Raw genomic sequence first — 8,556 nt, forward strand, 5'->3', positions numbered from 1 at the left:
CTCAATGTAATAAAGGTATGAAATTATCACGTTTCTTTTTTTACTCATGGGGATACTTGTAACAGATTTCCTAAATGAAACTAATTTTTAGCTGAATTCCTGGTGATTTTTGTCTTTTTTAACCAAAACTAAAACAACCAACAAAAATGTTTTACTTTGGGTGGGCCAAAAGAAATCACTCACAGGACGGTTTTGGCCCACAGGCCACCTGTTGCCGACCCCTGGTCTAAAGTCTGTGAATGAAAGAACCTTCTCGCATCAAGTTCAGTTTTTATAAATGCCAACTCTTGCGGGAAAAATGGCGCATGCACATTTTGTACGTATATATGGTGTTAGAGTCTGCTTTTCTCCTCGTTTAACACCTGATTTACTAAATAAAAGCACATTTCAATAGGTTCAGGTATGTCATGACATACCACAAGTGGGGGGGGGGGGCTTTCATCTTTTGTTCTCTATTTCTCTACTGCTCCTCAAGTAAGGGGGAGGCTGATGACATCACGGATTCCCATCAGACGAATTTCTTGAATGCCCTACTCGAAGTTTGCAGTTGTGTTTAAACAGAAAAAACTGTTTTGCTCACCCTATTTTTAAAAATTCTTTAGTGTACTGTAGCTAGTCTTGAATGATGGGGCAAAATGTTGATTTCTGCCTAAACAGACATACCCAAATGTAATTATGCTTCATGATGGCCATAAACAATAACTGGTAATGTTGCAGAGTTTAGATAGGTCTGGAACTCACCTGTCTTGTAAAAATATAAGAAATTGCTGAGGTGTACTCACTTTTGAGGACACAAGCTCAAGTGCATAGTACAAATATTATGAAAATATGAAAAATCACAGTGGGGCAATAGGGCTTGAAATGACTGAAATGCTTTCTAAATATAGTAACAATCCAATTATAAACATAATATAACATTTTGCCGTATAACTAAAATAAATGTGATCAAACTTAGTAACAGTACAATATTTCCTGTAACTGACAAATCATTTTCTCCTAAACGTCCACTGAGCGGTGCAGACACACAATTCAATTGTGTGCAGATTCATTACAACTTCAGCTTTAAGCACAAAGGGATTTCATCCTGTCTGTGACCAAGAGAAAGTGGACTTGTTTAAATTCTATGAAATGATTTAGTATTTATTTTTTATCTTGTGACATCTAATTACGGCTGAGAATGTCACAGCGAGATTAAATGACAACTGTTGGATTCGCTAGACTGTCACCTTTCCGCTGAAAATGTGGTAGCGGAGAGCAGACAAATGGGGCTTTCTGACACTATAAGGCACAGAACCCTATGATGTTCACAAGGCACTTTGTAAAACAAAATGTCAATCGGAACCAGTCCAGAACCACTTGAAGTCCCCCATATAGAGCTTAACATCTAAGAGGCTCTAGACAATGTTACAGAATTCACGGGCAGTCCAGCATATTTAGGTTGGGGGAAAAGTTGATGCAAAACATTGTTGAATTCAAAAGTTCAGCTGAAAGGTCCACAACCATTTGCAATAATTTGAGTTTCTGTAAGATAAAAGTATTTTGCCAAATTACATAAATTACTGCAAAAAAATAAAAACATTCTTTCAACAGAGTAAGTAGACCAGCTTATGTAAAATAATTGACTATGGGTAGGCTACAGTATTTTTAAGTAAAAGTGGCATAACATCGTAAACCTATTTAATCTCGGATGCCTATGGCAGGATATAGAAACACTATAATATATAAACAACATATTGACAAACAATTAATTTCCATAGAAGTGTGGGCTGTAGCCTTTTTAAATTGTTTCCAATATAAAATCAATCTTACAGAATGTGCAGACATGCACTCGCTACAGGCAGCATTCATGTTTAGTTTGTTTTGATATTTTCCAGTGTCTTTTTCAATCGGCCCACACCTCTACAGAAATGTGATCAAATATGACATTGCTCCTTCTTTTACAAGCTGCGTTTGGCCTAATTCGTGCCAAATTATACAGCAAATAAAGGGTGTTATTGACACCATAAAAGGTGAACGGAGGGTGTATTTCCGGGCATGCGTTTTAATGCTGTTCACCTCGTGCACAGTTTTACTACAGGTCTGATTTATGAGGGGAAACATGGGTATGCATGGCTTGCGGAAGTTTATATTTCTCTATTTTTTAGACCTATTATTTTCAGAAATGGTGCACACAGATATTTAATGTGATATGTACTCAAAGGTCATGAGCCCTATGGGCCTGGGTCAAAAGTAGGGCAATATAAAGGGAATAGGGTGTCATTTGGGACGAAACCATTGTCTTGTTAATAGCTCTACATAAAGGAGCGTTGTAACCTAGTGATCAGACATTTTGTACCAAACAATTAAGTGTGCATATTGAACAAAATCATTCAGCTGACATGTGGAAAGAAAGGTGGACAGATTGTTGAAATATTGATGTGGCGGGAATGGTAGGAAGAGCTAAGCCTGGACTGCAGGCAAGGCTACATCCCTTGAATGATGCTGTTGAAATGTATTACAAGGGAAATTAGCTCTAAACAGTCTGTGAGGCCATCTGGCATGACTGCTTGTGTGTGAGATTTGTATGTACTATATACAAAATCTCAATCTATACTTCTATACTCAATCTATACTTCCGGGGCCGACAGAGATGGCTGCCTCGCTTCGCCTTCCTAGGAAACTATGCAATTTTTTGGTTTTTTTACGTGTTATTTCTTACATTGGTACCCCAGGTCATCTTAGGTTTCATTACATACAGTCGAGAAGAACTACTGAACATAAGAGCAGCGTCAACTCACCATCAGTACAACCAAGAATAAGACTTTCGCGAAGCGGATCCTGTGTTCTGCCTTTCACCCAGGACAACGGAATGGATCCCAGCCGGCGACCCAAAAATAAACGACTTCGTAAAAGGGGGAAACGGAGCGGTCTTCTGGTCAGACTCCGGAGACGGGCACATCGTGCACCACTCCCTAGCATTCTTCTCGCCAATGTCCAGTCTCTTGACAACAAGGTTGATGAAATCCGAGCAAGGGTAGCATTCCAGAGGGACATCAGAGACTGTAACGTTCTTTGCTTCACGGAAACATAGCTCACTGGAGAGACTCTATCGGAGTCGGTGCAGCCAACTGGTTTCTCCATCGCGCAGACAAAAACAAACATCTTTCTGGTAAGAAGAGGGGCGGGGGCGTATGCTTCATGGTTAACGTGATGTGGTGTGATCATAACAACATACAGGTACTCAAGTCCTTCTGTTCACCTGATTTAGAATTCCTCACAATCAAATGTCGACCGCATTATCTACCAAGGGAATTCTCTTCGATTATAATCACAGCCGTATATATACCCCCCAAGCAGACACATCGATGGCTCTGAACAAACTTTTATTTGACTCTTTGCAAACTGGAATCCATTTATCCGGAGGCTGCATTCATTGTAGCTGGGGATTTTAACAAGGCTAATCTGAAAACAAGACTCCCTAAATTTTATCAGCATATTGATTGCGCAACCAGGGCTGGAAAAACCTTGGATCACTGCTATTCTAACTTCCGCGACGCATATAAGGCCCTGCCCCGCCCTCCTTTCGGAAAAGCTGACCACGACTCCATTTTGTTGATCCCTGCCTACAGACAGAATCTAAAACAAGAAGCTCCTGCGCTGAGGTCTTTTCAACGCTGGTCCGACCAATCTGATTCCACACTCCAAGACTGCTTCCATCACGTGGACTGGGATATGTTTCGTATTGCGTCAGACAACAACATTGATGAATACGCTGATTCGGTGAGCGAGTTCATTAGAACGTGTGTTGAAGATGTCGTTCCCATAGCAACGATTAAAACATTCCCAAACCAGAAACCGTGGATTGATGGCAGCATTCACGTGAAACTGAAAGCCCGAACCACTGCTTTTAATCAGGGCAAGGTGACCGGAAACATGACCGAATACAAACAGTGTAACTATTCCCTCCGCAAGGCAATCAAACAAGCTAAGTGTCAGTATAGAGACAAAGTAGAATCTCAATTCAACGGCTCAGACACAAGAGGTATGTGGAAGGGTCTACAGTCAATCACGGATTACAAAAAGAAAACAAGCCCCATCACGGACCAGGATGTCTTGCTCCCAGGCAGACTAAATAACTGTTTTGCCCGCTTTGAGGACAATACAGTGCCACTGACACGGCCCGCCACTAAAACATGCGGACTCTCCTTCACTGCAGCCGACATGAGGAAAACATTTAAACGTGTCAACCCTCGCAAGGCTGCAGGCCCAGAAGGCATCCCCAGCCACGCCCTCAGAGCATGCGCAGACCAGCTGGCCGGTGTGTTTACGGACATATTCAATCAATCCCTATACCAGTCTGTTGTTCCCACATGCTTCAAGAGGGCCACCATTGTTCCTGTTCCCAAGAAAGCTAAGGTAACTGAGCTAAACGACTACCGCCCCGTAGCACTCACTTCCGTCATCATGAAGTGCTTTGAGAGACTAGTCAAGGACCATATCACCTCCACCCTACCTGACACCCTAGACCCACTCCAAATTGCTTACCGCCCAAATACACTGCCCTAACCCATCTGGACAAGAGGAATACCTATGTGAGAATGCTGTTCATCGACTACAGCTCGGCATTTAACACCATAGTGCCCTCCAAGCTCGTCATCAAGCTCGACACCCTGGGTCTCGACCCCGCCCTGTGCAACTGGGTACTGGACTTCCTGACAGGCCGCCCCCAGATGGTGAGGGTAGGCAACAACATTTCCACCCCGCTGATCCTCAACACTGGGGCCCCACAAGGGTGCGTTCTGAGCCCTCTCCTGTACTCCCTGTTCACCCACGACTGCGTGGCCACGCACGCCTCCAACTCAATCATCAAGTTTGCGGACGACACAACAGTGGTAGGCTTGATTACCAACAACGACGAGACTGCCTACAGGGAGGAGGTGAGGGCCCTCGGAGTGTGGTGTCAGGAAAATAACCTCACACTCAACGTCAACAAAACTAAGGAGATGATTGTGGACTTCAGGAAACAGCAGAGGGAACACCCCCCTATCCACATCGATGGAACAGTAGTGGAGAGGGTAGTAAGTTTTAAGTTCCTCGGCATACACATCACAGACAACCTGAATTGGTCCACCCACACAGACAGCATCGTGAAGAAGGCGCAGCAGCGCCTCTTCAACCTCAGGAGGCTGAAGAAATTTGGCTTGTCACCAAAAGCACTCACAAACTTCGACAGATGCACAATCGAGAGCATCCTGTCGGGCTGTATCACCGCCTGGTACGGCAACTGCTCCGCCCACAACCGTAAGGCTCTCCAGAGGGTAGTGAGGTCTGCACAACGCATCACTGGGGGCAAACTACCTGCCCTCCAGGACACCTACACCACCCGATGTCACAGGAAGGCCATAAAGATCATCAAGGACAACAACCACCCGAGCCACTGCCTGTTCACCCCGCTATCATCCAGAAGGCGAGGTCAGTACAGGTGCATCAAAGCTGGGACCGAGAGACTGAAAAACAGCTTCTATCTCAAGGCCATCAGACTGTTAAACAGCCACCACTAACATCGAGTGGCTGCTGCCAACACACTGACTCAACTCCAGCCACTTTAATAATGGGAATTGATGGGAAATGATGTAAAATATATCACTAGCCACTTTAAACAATGCTACCTAATATGTTTACATACCCTACATTATTCATCTCATATGTATATACTGTACTTTATATCATCTACTGCATCTTTATGTAATACATGTATCACTAGCCACTTTAACAATGCCACTTTGTTTACATACTCATCTCATATGTATATACTGCACTCAATACCATCTACTGTATCTTGCCTATGCCGCTCTGTACCATCACTCATTCATATATCTTTATGTACATATTCTTTATCCCCTTAAACGTGTGTCTATAAGGTAGTAGTTTTGGAATTGTTAGCTAGATTACTTGTTGGTTATTACTGCATTGTCGGAACTAGAAGCACAAGCATTTCGCTACACTCGCATTAACATCTGCTAACCATGTGTATGTGACAAATAAAATTTGATTTGATACCAGGAACACAACTTTGATTTTAGAAGTGATGTGTGTAGGGGAGACTCCAAACAGCCTACCTGACCCCCTCAGAGGCGCCCGCATGGTCCTAAAGCACACCGTTGCCTTGTTTTGTATCACATTCCAATGATAAAACTGGGAGGGACAAAAAAATATATTTCATAGTTTGGGGAGGACATGTCCCCAGTGAAAATTGCGCCCCTGCTATATACTCTGCATGTGCTTGTAGCTTAGGGGAGATGAGACATCATAGACTGGTTGCTTTGATCATCATGACCAGGCTGAAACCTGACGACAACTTGTTTGCCACCTGGGTGAACAGTTAGACACTTAGCCTAGCAAGGATGACTGCCTTTGAGGTGATTTGAATCTGTGCTTTACTATGCACCTGGGCCCTACTTACTGGTATATCTGGAGCAAATGTTGTTTTTCCCCAAAATAATATTCTGCAGCAGTGTGAACAGATATCAGGTTCATTTTGTTCCGTATTTTTGTTGGTGAATGACAGCCTCAGTCACTACAGTGTGCTGTTTTCATGGTTCAGTTCCTATTTAAAGAGAACCTGCACCTGCTGCCAGGGAAGCTCAAATGAAGATATTCATGGAGAGTTCTTAACATAAATATTTTCTCTCTCCATGTAGGTTTCCATCTAATTGGTGACAGATTTTCATGCGAATGTTAAAAAATCTGCATAAAGAAAATCAGTGTGTGATGAGGTAGTGCACACAAGTAATTGTTCATTTAAGTTTTCATGTACCGAAGAAAAATCTAAAGTTCAATGTGTTTTCATCACATTTTCACTGATAGCTTTGTCACAAAAACTGTTGCCTTATTAAATACTGTGGTCTTGGTAGTTCACACTAGCCAACAACTGGCAGATACAGAGAGGGTAGGCTAATCTACATGAGATAATTTTTATGGATAAGAGCGATTGATATCGTTATTTGCCAAACAGCAGTCAAGCATCATGTCACCAGAATAGGACTCTCGATATTTTTTGGACAGGAGCAGCAAGCTCATCACCTTACACTTTCACCACCCTGTGAAGTTCACAAGTTATTTCAGCTGTAGCCTGATAAACTGCACGGTTTCCTGAGTTGTAGTGGGAAGACCGCACACCAACCATATCATGGAGTGACTCCACGTTTACTTAGATAAGATGGTTATTATATCAATATTTGCTCATTGAGGTGTTTCTACCGCAATTTGTCGCGTAATTAATTTTATCGACACAAAAACACCCCACTATGTCGAACTAACAAATTATCTGTCGGCATTTATGAAATTGTACCGAAACGCCCTGTTTCCATCACAACTTTCGTGATTGGTTTTTATATGGTATGACTTTATTCACATAAAAACTGAATGGACACGTGGTTACTGTAGGTAGACCTGGGGTATTTAAGTGCTGTCTGTGTCTGGGATGTAGGCATGCAGCAGCATGCATGTTTAGCTTGAAAAAAGTCACTGCAAAATATCAAAACATTCTGCCCACACCTTTACATAAATACGATCAAATGTGCTATTGCTCTTTCATTTACATATTGCAAAGTTTTAGTGCTGTTCACCAGTGGACAGTTTTATTACAGGTCTGATTTATAATGGGGAACATGCTTATGTATGGCGTGTGCCACGTTTTATAAAGCTCAATATTTTTTTAAAACTTACCCTTTCAGAAATGGTGCAGGTAGGTATTTAGTGTGAAATTTACACAACGGTTATAAATTAAGTCCCTGAGCCCTACGGGCCCGTGTCGAAAGTAGGGCACTATATAGGGAATAGTGTGTCATGGTTCTACATAAAGGAGCTTTGTAATCTAGCAATCACACATTTGTACCAAGCAAATGTGGGTATTAAAAAAACAAATTCATCTGACATACGGATCAGTGTGGAAAGAAATGTGCACCGATTGTTAAAATATGGATGTGGAGGGAATGGTATGAAGCGCAAATCCTGGACTGCAGGCTAGACAGCATCCCTTTGTGAATGATGCTGCTGCTGTTGAAATATTTCGCAGGGGAAATTAGCACTAAGCAATCTGTGTGGCCATCTGGCGTGATGCTTGTGTGTTAGATTTGTATGTATTACGTAGTATGTGTGCTGGTAGGATGTTTTTATGTATGTGTGTAGATGAGATGTCATAGACTTGGTTGGCTTGATCACCATGACCAGGCTGAGACCTGAAGACCGCATGTTTGCCACCTGGGTGAACAGTTAGCCATCCTACTTGCTAGGCTAAGTGGCTGTCTTTGAGGTGATTTGAATCTAATGTTCTTTACCATGCATCTAGGCCATACTTAGTGGTATATCTGCAGCAGATGTTGTTTTCCCAGAAATTCAATTCTTCAGCAATGCGAACAGATACCGTATCGACAATGAACAAAAATATCAAATAATCATTTGAAATGAAAATGGACAATTCACTCTGCTCTTTGTCTGTTATTCACTCTCTGTTGTTTGGCTTTGCCTAACCTTATATACTGAACAAAAATATAAATGCAACATGTTTCATGACCT

Source organism: Oncorhynchus tshawytscha, linkage group LG24 (assembly GCF_018296145.1).
Source record: "Oncorhynchus tshawytscha isolate Ot180627B linkage group LG24, Otsh_v2.0, whole genome shotgun sequence".
NCBI lineage: Eukaryota > Metazoa > Chordata > Actinopteri > Salmoniformes > Salmonidae > Oncorhynchus > Oncorhynchus tshawytscha.